We start from the raw sequence: 14,464 nt of genomic DNA on the forward strand, positions 1-14,464 counted from the left end.
CCTCGACTTAACGACCTCAAGGGACCCTCCATTTCTGTGGCCAAAGTGAGACCTCCGTGGAGTGAGTTTTGCCCCTTTTTATGACCTTCCTTGACCCCATTGTTAAGCGTATAATCCCTGCAGTTGTTCAGTTAGCCCAGTTGTTAAGCGAATCTGGCTTCCTCGTTGCTTTGTCCAAAGAAGGTCACAAAAGGCGATCCCATGACACAGCAGATGGTCATAAGTACGAACCAGTCGCCGAGCCTCTGAAATTTTGATTGTGTGACCACGGGGAATGCTGCCACTGTCATAAGCGTGTGAAAAATTGTCATTTTTTTTCCCCAGTTCCGTTGCAACTTCAAATGGTCACTAAATGAAGCGTGGTAAATCGAGAACCGTTGGTTAAATTATTTTCGTATCCTAAATATTTTGGAGACGAGTCGACAATCTGCAACTTCTTTGAAAGGGTTGGTGCGTTGAAGAATTTGCGTACTTCTGATGTAGCATAACTTTGTGCAGTGAGGACTGAATTGTGTATGTGGGGGCCTGGTTGCTTGGCTGATTCTGCAGTTGTCGTTTCACCCTTTTCAATGGATTCGTGACCTACTGGATTCATGTGTGTGTGTGTGTGTGTGTGTGTGTGACAGCATGCAATCTATTGTGTTGAAGCCGAGACAGCTGGATGAGTGACTGGTTTTGTGAATTCAGCTTAGCTCCTGAATTGGGTGGAATGGACTAGAAACTTGCCAGGCTGTCTGTCGTTTGTCTTTCTGTGATGACTTGGACTTGGGTACGGAGGAACGATTTGTTATTTGATGGCTTGTCCATGAGCAGGACATGTAAAACATTGCTTTCTAACTTTTGTGCGTGCAAAAACTCCCTAAGCAAAAAAGAAATCCAGATGCAATCCTTCGGCTGTTATTTCCAGCACCACGACTCCCCTTTGGGGCGTTTACTTATTTATAAACATCATATTTTAATATCATTTTCCTCATTAAAAGAATTGCAAACTCCTTTAAAGGGTGTGTGTTTTCCATAGATTTGCCCTTCTTCTCATTTTTATTTGATTTTTTTTAATCGCAATTTTCGTGCATTAACTCCTCCAGATAATGTTTTTTATAAGATGTATGAAGCAAACCGAGTAATAATGCAATCCATCTGATTACAGTATTTTGCTAAAACCCACCTTTTCTCCATATATTAGGTAGGTTAGCAGGTAGGTAGGTGGATGGATAGATGGATGGATGGATGGATAGATAGATAGATAGATAGATAGATAGATAGATAGATAGATAGATAGATAGATAATCTGGATCAGGATTATGGAATAGATATCTATGAAGATTCTCAGTCATCCAGATCACGGTTGTCCCAAATGTGTTTTTTCAAAAGGCAACTGTACTTCAAAAGACATTTCACTTCTCGTCCAAGAAGCTTGTTCAGTTCTGACTGAACGATGGCGAATGGAAGGATTTGGTGAGAACAGAAGAAGCTTCTTGGATGAGAAGCAAAATGTCCTCAAGAAAAAAAGTCCAGTTGTCTCTTGGGAAACAAAACATCTTTGGGATGTTAAGATTTAGCCTGAACAACTTCATAAAGTTCTACGTCCCTTTGTTGTAGCTTATAATTTTCATTATTTAGCTAAATCCAAAGGTTGGAAACTCATGAATAAAGAGGAGAATGTTTTAATTATATAGATACTGATCTGCAACACCATCCTTCTCTCTCATCCAAGCCACAGTCATAGACATATATACACCCATGTCCAGTATCCATTCCAAAGGTCCATCAGAATAAAATCCATTCCCCCTTCCTTTTTGCTTAAAAAAATGCCACACCCACTTCAAATCATTAATTGCTTTGTGGGGGTGCTTTCTGCGGGTGAGGTTTCTCCGCGGCCCACCAAAATTTTCTCACGACCCACCAGTTGGCAACCACTGCTTTAGAAGGATAAAATTGCAGCTCAAAAATGGATTTGTGTCCCCTTTTTTTTTGCAAATGCAAACGGTAGCCAAGGCGTGAAGGAAGATCAGATGTTCTCCACGTTTGTTCCTGATGGGTTGTGCCTTCGTTGCAAACTTTCTGGGTGGTTCTGAAATTCCTTCTGTTTTTTTTTTCTCGCTGGACAAAATATGGCTTACCAAGGAGGTATAAATAGGAAGCATCAAGTAGCCAAGAGCAGATCTTAGATCTTGCTTCGCTTCCATGAGTTGGCCGTTGTCGGATGTCCTCAAATTTCCTTGGACAACAGGGTCTTCACCCAAGGCAGAAGGGTAGAATTTGCAGGGGGGAACCCATGCATCCATGCGCCTGGCACCTTTCCAAAGCATTGCGATGACATCCTATCAGCTTCTGGGGCTGCCTTGCAAGATGGCCGCAGCCCATCTAGGAGACCTTGATTTTTGATCAGTTTCTGGAGAATTGGCTAGTTGGGGTCTTTATTTATAAATTTAAAGGTAGGTAGATAGATGGATAGATTTGGGGAAATTGGCCAGTTGATGCCTTCCTTCCTTCCTTCCTTCCTTCCTTCCTTCCTTCCTTCCTTCCTTCCTCCCTCCCTCCCTCCCTATCTCCTCATTTCCCTCCCTCCCTCTTTCTTTCTTTCCTCCCTCGCTCCCTTCTTCTTTCCCTCTTTCTTTCCTTTCGTCCTTCCCTTCCTCCCTATCTCCTCACTTCCCTTCCTCCCTCCCTCTTTCTTTCTTTCTTTCTTTCTTTCTTTCTTTCTTTCTTTCTTTCTTTCTTTTTCTCTTCTTTCTTTCTTTCCTCCTCCTTCTTTCCCTCCTTCCTTCCTTTTGTCCTTCCCTTCCTCCCTATCTCCTCACTTTCCTCCCTTTCTTTCTTCCCTCCCTCCCTCCCTCCTTCCATCCTTTTTCTTCCTTACCTCCCTCCTGTCCTTCCCTTCCTCCCTCTCTCCTCCCTCTCTCCTCCCTCCCTCCCTTCTTTCCTTCCTTCCTTCATTTTAAAAAAAGAAATACACATTTGGGAGAATCGGCCAGTTAATATCCTTTGGCCCAAGGCTTCCATCGCCGCTAAGAATTCAGGGCGCCGCAGTCTGGCCTCTTTGCAAGGCCACCCCCGACCCCTGGCCATCCAGGAGGCACCACAGAGGGGGACTTAGTCTAAGGTTACAACCTGACTTGGTTTCCCTCCGCCACCCTGACCTTTGGAGAGGAATCTCTCTTGCCCTTCAATGGCTCCCATGGGGGGAGGGGGCCGATATCATTCCCTCTGGAGGCCTGCGAGCTTCCAGTTACACGAAACACAGCCAAAAGCTGTAAAAATAGCTCCCGCAGGGACTCCGGGTGTCAATGCAACCAGGAGCCAAAACTCGAGTCAAATATTACTCCATCGGTTTAATTTTAACAAGCCAGGTTTGAGTTTCTTCGCCTCCTGGCTCAGAGGGAAGACAAACCCATTTTTACTTGCAGGCAAAGGGGGGAGATCTCTTCTGTTATCAATTTGATACTGATTTGTGGATCTGCAGCCAGCAAATTAAAGAGATCCGTTTGCTCCACACCCCTCAAACCGCCAATCAGAGCTTATGGAAAATACACAGAAATGCACCTTGGCACATCAGTTAGATGTAAATTCCTTCCTTCTAATTCCTTCAACACCATGATGAATTACTCCTCCACTGGTTGCATTAAACATGAAGTATCATATATACAGGGGGATTTCCAGGTGCTGTTAACTATGATTTTATGGCAAGGTTGTTTTTTGTTTTCCAAGTCCAGAACACTTTACATTAAAAAGAGAAAACCTGTTCTTTAAAATCCATATAAGAACCTAAACGAAATAACTGCATCTACACGGTTTCTCCGAAAATACAACCTACCCTGAAAGTAAGTCCTAGCTTGATTTTTAGACGTGCACCCAATATAAGCCTTACGCCCCCCAAATAAGCCCTAATTAAGATCCCACCCACTCCAGAGTGGACGGGTGAAAATTAAGCTGGGGGTGATGACGTCGCCTAGTTTGGTAATGAAACGTCTGGAAGGAAACCACTGACCGCAGAGAGCACCCTGGAGCCCAGAGTTGGAGTTTCGGCAGAACTATCAGCGGCAGAAATACCTGGAAATGTGATTTTTTTGAGAATTTAGATCCGGGAACGTGTCACTTGGGACTCTGCGAGTCTTGCATTCGGAAAAACAGATTTTTGCAAGTGGAATCAACACCTCTGTTTCTTTGATAAGGAGAGGCAGGATTGGAGGGGGGATTTGTGGGTGTGGGGGGTTGGAAATAAGGAAGAGGATGTACCAAGGAAATGGTACACAATTGTGTGGACTGCTAATCAAAAGAAGGTGAATTTTAGGGTTCAACTAATGGTGGGGGGAAATGGGATGGTAATAGGCTACCTGGGCAATTCCCAGTATAAGTATCAATTGCAATTTATTATAAATCAGGCTAGCAGAGGAGTGGCTTTCCAGGCAGCGGAGAAAGGAAAGCAAAAGACATTTGGGGAAATTGCCCTTTGCATCCTCTGTCAGGAAAACAAAGAAATGAAAAGTGAAACAAGGTGTAAGGGAGAGGTTAGGAGGGAAAAGGGCTGAGGAGGCTGGAGTTGGAGAGGGAGGGAGAGAGAGAGAGATCCACCCTTCTGGAGAGATGGAAGGAGATAGTTGAGAGAGGGAGGGAGGGAGGAGGCAGAGAAAAAGGAAAGAAAAGAGAGAAAGGGAAGGAAGGAAGACCGAATGTGAAAAAGGAGAGGGAGAGAAGGATAGAGAAGGAAGAAGGATAGAATCAAGATCATGTGAAGTGTTAACACGGCCTTGCAATGCCTTAGTAAGGCCACACTTGGAATACGGCACCCAGCTTTGGTTGCCACGAGATAAAATAAAAGATTTTGAGGCTCTAGAAGGAGGGTAGAGAAGAGCAACCTGGATGATTTAGTGGCTGGAGGCTAAAACATACGATGAGCAGTTGCAGGAATTGGGTAGGTCTAGTCCAGGGGTTTCCAACCTTGGCAACTTTAAGACTTGTGGATTTCAACTCCCAGCTTTGCTGGCTGAGGAACTCTGGGAGTTGAAGTCCGCAAGTCTTAAAAGTTGCCAAGGTTGGAGACCCCTGGACTAGATGACCTCCAAGGACCCTCGGCACTCTGTTGTTCTGTTACTTATAGCATTTTCCCCCTTTCCAAAACGGTTGAGAAGGGAGGGGAGAGAAAGAGGGAGGGAACACCGTCCAACCAGATCTTCTGCCGCCTCCTCGTCCCGCTGGTGACCTCTTGGCTAATCTGTCACTTGGAGACCTCCCTCCTCCTCAGTGACATTGGTCATTTGGACTGAAGGAGGTTCAAAGATCAAAGCTCAGCTCCATCTCGGTTTGAGGACGCAGAGACGCTGTGGCCCATGGAGGGGGGTTCTTTTACCAAGGGCCACCACCACCTGCGGTGCAGCTGCCCAAAAGGACTTCCAGGATGCATCAACAGAGTAAGTGTTTCTCAGCCGTAGCAACTTTAAGGTATGTAGGCTTCAGCTCCCAGAATTCCCTATTCCCCATTCAGATCCCAGAATCCCCATTCAGCTCCCAGAATCCCCATTCTGCCCCCAGAATCCCCATTTAGCAGCTCCCAGAATCCCCTGTTTAGCTCCCAGAATCCCCCATTCAGCTCCCAGAATCCCCCATTCAGTTCCCAGAATCCCCATTCAGTTCCCAGAATCCCCCGTTCAGCTCCCAGAATTCCCTCATTCAGCTTCCCCCATTCAGATCCCAGAATCCCCATTCAGCTCCCAGATTTCCTCATTCAGCTCCCAGAATCCCTCATTCAGCTCCCACAATCCCCATTCAGCTCCCAGAATCCCCATTCAGCTCCCAGAATTCCCATTCAGCTCCCACAATCCCCATTCAGCTCCCAGAATCCCCCATTCAGCTCCCAGAATCCCCCATTCAGCTCCCAGATTTCCGCAGCCAGCAGAGTTCTGGGATCTGAAGTCCACATATCTTAAAGTCGCCACGGTTGAGAAACAGGGACCGCATCAAAGTCTCAGGAAGTGAAAGCGCCGCTTTGTTGAAGACCCCCCCCCCATGGAATGCAGGAAGCCCTCACAACCACAACTGAGCTCCACAATTCTGTCACTCAGCAAAAAAAGGTTAAATGAAAGTTTGCACCTACCTTGCCACATCTGTTAAGCGAATCCTGCAATTGTAAAGTTAGTAACACGGTTGTTAAGTGAATCAGAAGCCTGTAAAAGGGGATTGGGTGACCCTGGCGATTCTGCCACCGCCATAAATACGAGGCAGTTGCCAAGAGCTTGAATTTTATTCACAGGCCGCAACTGTTATACAAAGTGTGAGGAAGCAGTCGTAAAGTTACTCCTTTCAGTGCCGTTGTAACCTGTCGCTAAATTGAACAGTTGTAAGTTGAGGGTTTCTTGTACTGAGTCCAGTTGTGGTCTCCATGGTACAAAAAAAAAAAAAAGAACAAAGGTCTTCAAACTTGGCCACATTTAAGACTTGTGGACTACAACTCCCAGAATCCCTGAGCTAACATGTCTGGAGGAGGAATTCTGGGAGTTGAAGTCCCCAAGTCTTCAAGCTGCCAAGTTTGAAGACCCCCGATATAAACCAGAAGTGTTCAACCTTGGCGACTTTTAAGACCTGTGGCCTTCAACTCCCAGCAGGGCTCGCTGGGGAATTCTGGGAGTTGAAGTCCACAAGTCTTAAAATGGCCGAGGTTGGAGACCTCTGTCTTAGAAGAATTAACCAGTGGAACGACCTGCCTCCAGAAGTTGTGCTTGCTCCATCGCTGGAGGTTTTCAAGAGAAAAGAAAAATTACTTGTCTGAAATGGCATAGGGGTTGGACTAGAAGACCTCCAGGGTCCCTTCCAGCTCTATAAACCGATAATTCCACCCCCACAGATTGTGAAAAGAGCACATGATGTTGAAATGCAGCGTAGATATTTTGGCAGAGAAAGGTTCCTGTCAGCTGTCAAGAGATATTCCTGGTTAGACTAACATACACGTAACAGAGTTGGAAGGCACTCTAGAGATCTTCCAGTCCAACCCCCTGCTCAAGTGCCATCAAGCCCAATCTCTGACTCTTCACTGGATATCCTTTTTGTGCAAAAACACCCGTTGTGACAATACGCACAAAGCATCGTAGGTTTTTTTTTCTTGTCCTGGTTATTTCCTGCATGCAAGCCGTCTTCGGAAATGAGTCATTGGCTGCACAATGTTTGCAAACACTCCGGTGTGACAATGGTGCGTGGTGTACGAGTGGAGGGGTGTGTGTCAGTGTGTATTCAGAGCTGGTTTTGTGGCCCATAAATGTCAACGGTTGTTTGTTTTGAGCCTGGCTGGTTGGGTATGCGTCCACTCGGATTTGTGTTCAGGCTGTTGCGGAGGCACATACACACACATGCAAACAACCAAACACAAACACACAGAATCACCAACAACACACACACCCCTCCCGTGTTTTCACAACGATGGAACAAAGCAAGCTGAGGCTGAAAAAGGACGCTTGGCAACTAGGTGCAGGATTGAAGTTAGGCAGGAGAGATTTACTCCTAGGTGTAACGTAGGTGAAGGAGAAAAGAGAAGGCTGATAACCCTTTCTCCAGTCGACACCTTTGATTATTTTAAATATATTTTAATAAAAACGTGCTTAATTTTATTCGAAGAGATTGGACAGCCGTTTGTCTGGAATGGGTATAGGGTCTCCTTGCTCGGAGCAGGGGGCTGGGCTAGATGACCTCCAAGGTCCCTTCCCACTTTGGTTATTGCACCTTCTGTGGAGGTGAGAACGGAGTTTGGGGTTCGCTGATCTGCGTATCGTGGAGATTCTTAGCCAATCCGTGATTGACTGTTACTAATTCCATATATAGTGTATAAAAGCGAAATGCCACTCACGCGTCATCACAAAATCTCCAGAACCGTCAAGCCTACAAACTTGAAATTGGGCACCTATGTTCCTCTTGGCTTCTAGGGGCTCACTAAGAAAGGATTTTTCCAAATGACCCTCAGAGCATTTAGAGTATTTCCTATATTATTATTACTACAGTATCATTAACACGCTCTGATGCTAAGGAGTTCTACTCCCCCTCCCCACCTGAAAAAAAAGAAATCCCTTCCAAAGGCAAAACACAAGCAGAGGAGAAGAGGTTCAGTTTCGGAGCGCCGAGCAGCTTTAGTACAAAATAGTTAAGCTAAGCCACGCCCAGGCTCCTTGCTGTCTCTTCCTTGCTCACCCAGCAAATACTCTTTCAGTTTCCAAACAGCCCTCCACTCTCTCACCCACCGACAGGACGCTAGCCGGAGGAATACCGATGGATACTGGGAGGCAGATTTTCCTCCCCCCCAAAAGTAAGCCCCCGACCACATAGTTTCGTAGACGAAGCCCGGGTCCCGAGCTCGTACGCTATCCACTTGTTTTCCTAAATGAAAAGAAACGAAGTAAGCTCTGGCGTTAGCGGGGGTCGCACGCGTGCCATTTCGGCTTTGCCCGCTGGCTGAAGCGGCCTGGGGCATCAACCGAGCCGGGATCCGAGTCAAATCTTTCAGCCGCTGCTTTGCCTCTGCCTTTCCCGTCCACCGGCCGGGGACGGCGGCCGAGGTAAAAAATAGCAGCCTTGGAAATCGCAGCCGCGGAGGAGCTGAACTTTCCCCTTCTTTAAATAACACCCACCAGCATTCCTGAGCCTTTGGGTCACTCGCTTCGGAAACCGGATGCCGCCACCCTTACACCCCCCTCTCCCAACTCGGCTTTGCAGCTCCTCTCCTCTCCTCTCCTCCCCTTCTCTTCCCCTCTCCTCCCCTTCCTTTCTTCCCCTCCTTTCTCCCTCTTTTTCTTCTCTTCCCTCCTGTCTTCTCTTGTCTTTTCTTCCCTTCTCTATTTTCTTTTCCCCTTCCTTCCCCCCTCTTCCCCTTCTCCCTCTTCTCTCCTGCCTACCCCTCCCCTTCTTCTTCCCTTCCCTCCTTCCCTCTCCCCCTTCCCTTTCTCCCCTCTTCTCCTCCCCTCTCTCTTCCCTTCTCTCCTTCCCTCCCCTCCTTCCCTCTCTCCCTTTCCTTTCTCTCCTTCTTCCCCTTCTCCCTCTTCTCATGCTACCCCTCCTTCTCTTCCCCTTCCTCCTTCCCTCTCCTCTTCCCTTTCTCCCTCTCTTCTCCTCCCCTTCTCTTCCTTCCTTTCTTCCTCCCCTCCCCTCCCCTTCTCTCCCCTTTCTCTTCCCTTCCGCCCCTTGTTCATCCCCTCTCCTCCCCTTCTCTTCCCTTCTCTCCTTCCCTTTTTCCCTTCTGCCCCTTCTCTTGTTCTTCCTCTCTCCCCCTTCTCTTCCCTTCCTTCCTCCGCTCCTCTCCCCCCTTTCTCTTCCCCTTCCGCCCCTTCTTTTTTCTTCTCCTCTCCTCCCCCCCTGATCTTCCCCTTTCCCTCCTTCCTTCCTCTCTTCCTCTTTTTTCCCCTCTTCCCTCCCTTCTCTCCCTCCCTCACTCCCTCTCTCTCTCCTTCCTTTCCCTCCCCTCCATTAACCGGATTCACTTCTCATCTGCCTTAAAGGCTTCATCAAATTGGCCAGTTGGGAACCAGACCCCACCATCAGTTCTCTTTCTCAGTTTGCTGGAGCTCCCCTTCTGCAACGTCCCCACACAAGAGAAACTTTTGAAAAACTTCCCAAATCGCCCCCAATTTTGAATAGGCCATTATACGTATATTATATACGGCCTGGTCTCTCAGAAAGCATGCGGAAAGTCTTGCTAGTAGGGAAGACTCTAGAAATATTACGAGAATGTACGGGCGGTTAAATCGAGATGCAATGAAATGATATATATATATATATTCAGATATATATCTATCTGAAAGAAATTGAAATTATTCACAATAAGTAACTAAAAGGACATTTCTTCTAGCAAATCCCTTATATCGGGGGTCCCCAAACTTGGCCACTTTAAGACTTGTGGACTTCAATTCCCAGAATTCTCCAGCCAGCTCTGCTGTCTTAAAAGTTGCCAAGTTTGGAGACATCGGCCTTATTATAGTTGGCCCTGTTTCCCTAACACCCTCTTGAAGAATGGGACACATTTGCGAGAAACCCTGGAACTTTTTCCACGGAAATGACTTCTGGTGAAAATCCGCTGGAAATTTCCATTCATTTCAGGCCGCGGTGGAATTTTCTCTCTGGGTCACAGTTCCTCTTTTGCCAAGTGTCGTATTTCTTCAAAATTTGGCTTACAAAAGTGGTTTCCTAACTTAGTGTTTCTCTCAAGGTTGACAACTTTACATTGGATGGACTTCAACTCCCAGGATTCTCCAGCCAGCATGCTGGCTGAGGAATTCTGGGACTTGGAGTTCAGATATGCTGGCTGAGGAATTCTGGGAGTTGAAAGCCACACATGTTGGCTGAAGAATTCTGGGACTTGGAGTTTAGATATGCTGGCTGAGGAATTCTGGGAGTTGAAGGCCACACATGTTGGCTGAAGAATTCTGGGACTTGGAGGTCAGATATGCTGGCTGAGGAATTCTGGGAGTTGAAAGCCACACATGTTGGCTGAAGAATTCTGGGACTTGGAGTTTAGATATGCTGGCTGAGGAATTCTGGGAGTTGAAGTTCCACATGCTGGCTGGGGAATTCTGGGAGCTGAAGTTCAAACATGCTGGCTGGGGAATTCTGGGAGTTGAAGTCCACATGCTGGCTGAGGAATTCTGGGAGTTGAAGTCCACATGCTGGCTGGAGAATTCTGGGAGTTGAAGTCCACATGCTGGCTGGGGAATTCTGGGAGTTGAAGGCCGCAGTTGCTGACTGAGAAATTCTGGGAGTTGAAAAGTACAGGTGCTGGCTGGGGAATTCTGGGAGTTGAAGGCCACACATGTTGGCTGAAGAATTCTGGGACTTGGAGTTCAGATATGCTGGCTAGGGAATTCTGGGACTTGGAGTTCAGATATGCTGGCTAGGGAATTCTGGGAGTTTAAGTCCACATGCTGGCTGAGGAATTCTGGGAGTTGAAAGCCATACCTAATGACAGGGGAATTCTGGGAGTTGAAGTCTACTGTCCTAATTCATCCTGTTTTCCCTCTTCCCTCATAAAAGCTTTGATAATGAACGTTTTTTTTGCTAAAGGGGGAAAATAGATGAAAAGTGGTGAATATAAAAACTTACGGGAAGCCCAAAAAAAGAAGGAAAGTCCCTGGAAGAGGCCCTTTCAGCGCACCGGATTTTTAATGGCCCTGGAACCGCTTCACAGGCCCAACAGTTCCTCCGCTCCATCATTAGACACGGAAAAAGGCTTTGGGGGCCAAAGGATCCCGAATTCAACTTTGAAATTTCCAGCATAATGCTTCAAAGAGGAAGATTGTCTATTGTGTCAGACACTTAATTGATGTAAGCCTTGCTCTGCATTCTTGACTCTTAAGAGTGGAAAGCAGCCCTTTGCAAATTTCTCTGGGCTGGGCAACTGCTAGAGGCAGTCATGCAAAGTTCTTGGCTAGAAAAACCAGCAGGAATGTTCAGGATTGTGGGAAATTGGAAATATATTTTGGATCCATGTACCCATTAGAACAGGGGTGTCCAACCTTGGCCACTTTAAGACTTGTGGACTTCAACTCCCAGAATTCCTCAGCCAGCAAGCAGGGGTGTCCAACCTTGGCCACTTTAAGACTTGTGGACTTCAACTCCCAGAATTCCTCAGCCAGCAAGCAGGGGTGTCCAACCTTGGCCACTTTAAGACTTGTGGACTTCAACTCCCAGAATTCCTCAGCCAGCAAGCAGGGGTGTCCAACCTTGGCCACTTTAAGACTTGTGACTTCAACTCCCAGAATTCCTCAGCCAGCAAGCAGGGGTGTCCAACCTTGGCCACTTTAAGACTTGTGGACTTCAACTCCCAGAATTCCTCAGCCAGCTTTGCTGGCAGAGAATTTCAACCCCAGATCTCAGCCAGCAAAGCTGGCTGAGGGATTCTGGGAGTTGAAGTCCACGAGTCTTAAAGTGGCCAAGGTTGGCACCCCTGCATTAGAATTTCATTTCATTTCATTTTTCCCTCCTTTCCTTTCCTTTCCCTACCCTCCCCTCCTGTTCTCCTTCCCTTCTTCCTTTCCTTTCCTTTCCTTTCCTTTCCTCCTCTTTCTTTTCTATCTTCCCTCCTTTCTATCCTCCTTTTCCTTTCCTCCATCTCTTTTCTATCTTCCTTCCCTCCCTCTTTTCTTCCTCCCCTTCCCCTTTCCTTTTCTCTTTCCTTTCCTCCCTCTCCTTTCTCTCTTTCTTTCCTTTCCTTCCTCTTTTTCTTCCTTTCCTTCCTTCCCTCCCTCCCTCCCTCCCTTTCCTTTCCCCTTTCCTTCATTATGAACGGGTTACAAACCAGCAGTGAACAAGAGCATGTGCAGAGTGGAGGACATGCCTCCCAAAGTTCCACAAACCTACATTTTCCTAAGCGGGCTCCGTGGGTATAACCCCCCCACTTGGTCAACACGAGCAACAGCTGTGCGAGGAGGAGTAACAGGGGTGCATGACACCCACATAACACACACGCAGGGGCATCTCCTGGTGTTAACTCATCCTCTTCTCCGAAGTCCCAGCCTCCCCCATCCACCCAAATTCTTCCTTCCCACAATGGGGTCCACGTGGCTCAGCCACCCATTCGCCAAACCCGCCGCTTTCTTTTCCTTTTTCTTTCTTTTTTTGCTTTGGATTCCATCCAGAGCATCAGCTACAGAGATATATTTGGGCTCCTCGCTAATCGGGATTTTAAAAGATAATAATAAACTTCCCCAAACAGCAGAGACAGCCCGTTGCACAACTCTGGGAATGGCCTAGAGAAAACCGTTGGAAGAATAATCTTAAAAACGCAGAAGGCGTTTCTCTCTCTCTCTCTCTCTTTCTCTCTCTCTCTCTCTCTCTCTCTTTTCTCTTTCTCTCTCTTCTCTCTCTCTCTCTCTCTCTCTCTCTCTCTCTCTTCTCTCTTCTCTCTCTCTCTTTCTCTCTCTCTCTTTCTCTCTCTCTCTCTCTCTCTCTCTTCTCTCTCTCTCTTTCTCTTTCTCTCTCTCTCTCTCTTTCTCTCTCTCTCTCTCTCTCTCTCTCTCTTTCTCTTTCTCTCTCTTTCTCTTTCTCTCTCTCTCTCTCTCTCTTTCTCTTTCTCTCTCTCTCTTTCTCTCTTTCTCTTTCTCTTTCTCTTTCTCTCTCTCTCTCTCTCTCTCTTTCTGGCATGGAACAAAGAACTGTGGGCTTCTTATCTGCAGAACATGAAACTCTCCCAAGTTTATTGTGTTTGGACAGCTGCTATGAGCTGTTTTGGAGCTTAGCATTCCCGGCTGTTCTGAGAATCAGCGATGGGAAGGGAACTCAGAGGCCATCCAGTCCAACCCCGTGGCTCAGGGCAGGAGCTGCAAAAGTGAAGCAGGAAGCTGGTTCTGTAGCCTTTGAAAGGGGCAATAAGGGAACCAAAGGATTTGATGAAGCAGCCTAATCCCACCGGTGGACAATTCTGTGTTTTGTTTTATGACTGTTTTATTTATTTGCCTTCTGCCTTTCTTATCTTTGCAAATAACTCAATGATGGGAAAAGGCGCCACGCATCTTCATGCCTCTTTATTATTTTCCCTACAACAACGTTAAGAGGTGGTTTGGGCTGAAAGAGAGGCTTTTATGGCTAAGGCGGGACTAGAACTCACCGTCTCCTGGTGATTGGCCCAAAGTCACCCAGCTGGCTTTCATGCCTAAGGCGGGACTAGAACTCACCGTCTCCTGGTGGCCCAAAGTTGCTTAACAACCACTGTGCCCACTTAATGATAGCAGCATTCACTTAATGACCTCCACCAAAAAAAGTCATATAATCAGGTTCAACTTGGACTTGTGACCCTCAAGACTCACAATGGAAATTCCGGGCTCCATTGCAGTCGGAAGTCAAGGACTCTCTCTGTACAGGAAACCTACCCTCCTTCTTCTCCATCATCTGCCAAACGTATCAAAATCCTTTCATTCTCTCTCATGGTTCCCCTTTTCTCACGCCTGTCCAAAATGCTGGGGTGTCCAGAATTGGCACAGCCCTGCAAGAGGCAACTGACCAGGGCGGTTTCTTCTCACGGTCTGGCCTCTGCTTTCCCATCAAGACCTCCCAAAATAGCATCCCCCTTTTTAGTGACGGCAATCGTTGGGTGGCCTCATGTCCAACTTGTAGTAGAGAAGACTCTTTCTCAACTTAAGCCACCTCAAGACGGCTGGACTTCAGCTCCCAGAACCCTTTGGCCGGCACCTGCGGCCTTCAACTCCCACAATTCTGGCTGGGGAATTCTGGGAGTTGAAAGCCACACATGTTGGGCGAGGAATTCTGGGACTTGTAGTTCAGATGTGCTGGCTGGGGAATTCTGGGATTTGAAGTCTGCGCGTTGGCTGGGGAATTCTGGGATTTGAAGTTCAAACATGCTGCCTGGGGAATTCGTTAGTCAACGCGAGTGAATAAGTAGCTATATACATTTTCCAAATAAATAATAAATCTGGTAGTTGCTGGCTGAGGAATTCTGGGCGTTGAACTTCAAACATGGCTGGCTAGGGAATTCTGGGAGTTG

General features: G+C 47.0%; 2 protein-coding genes across 3 annotated transcripts in view; both read left to right on the forward strand.

Moving 5' to 3' along the window:
- ADRA1D (adrenoceptor alpha 1D) overlaps positions 1-14,464 on the forward strand; it is a 288,706-nt gene that overhangs the window by 200,770 nt on the left and 73,472 nt on the right. The window lies entirely within an intron of this gene.
- The window catches only part of RNF24 (ring finger protein 24), a 56,330-nt gene that overhangs the window by 18,262 nt on the left and 23,604 nt on the right, over positions 1-14,464 (forward strand). The gene's annotated exons all lie outside the window — the stretch shown is intronic.

Source organism: Pseudonaja textilis, chromosome 6 (assembly GCF_049901715.1).
Source record: "Pseudonaja textilis isolate UNSWEBS1 chromosome 6, rPseTex1.2, whole genome shotgun sequence".
NCBI classification, from domain to species: domain Eukaryota; kingdom Metazoa; phylum Chordata; class Lepidosauria; order Squamata; family Elapidae; genus Pseudonaja; species Pseudonaja textilis.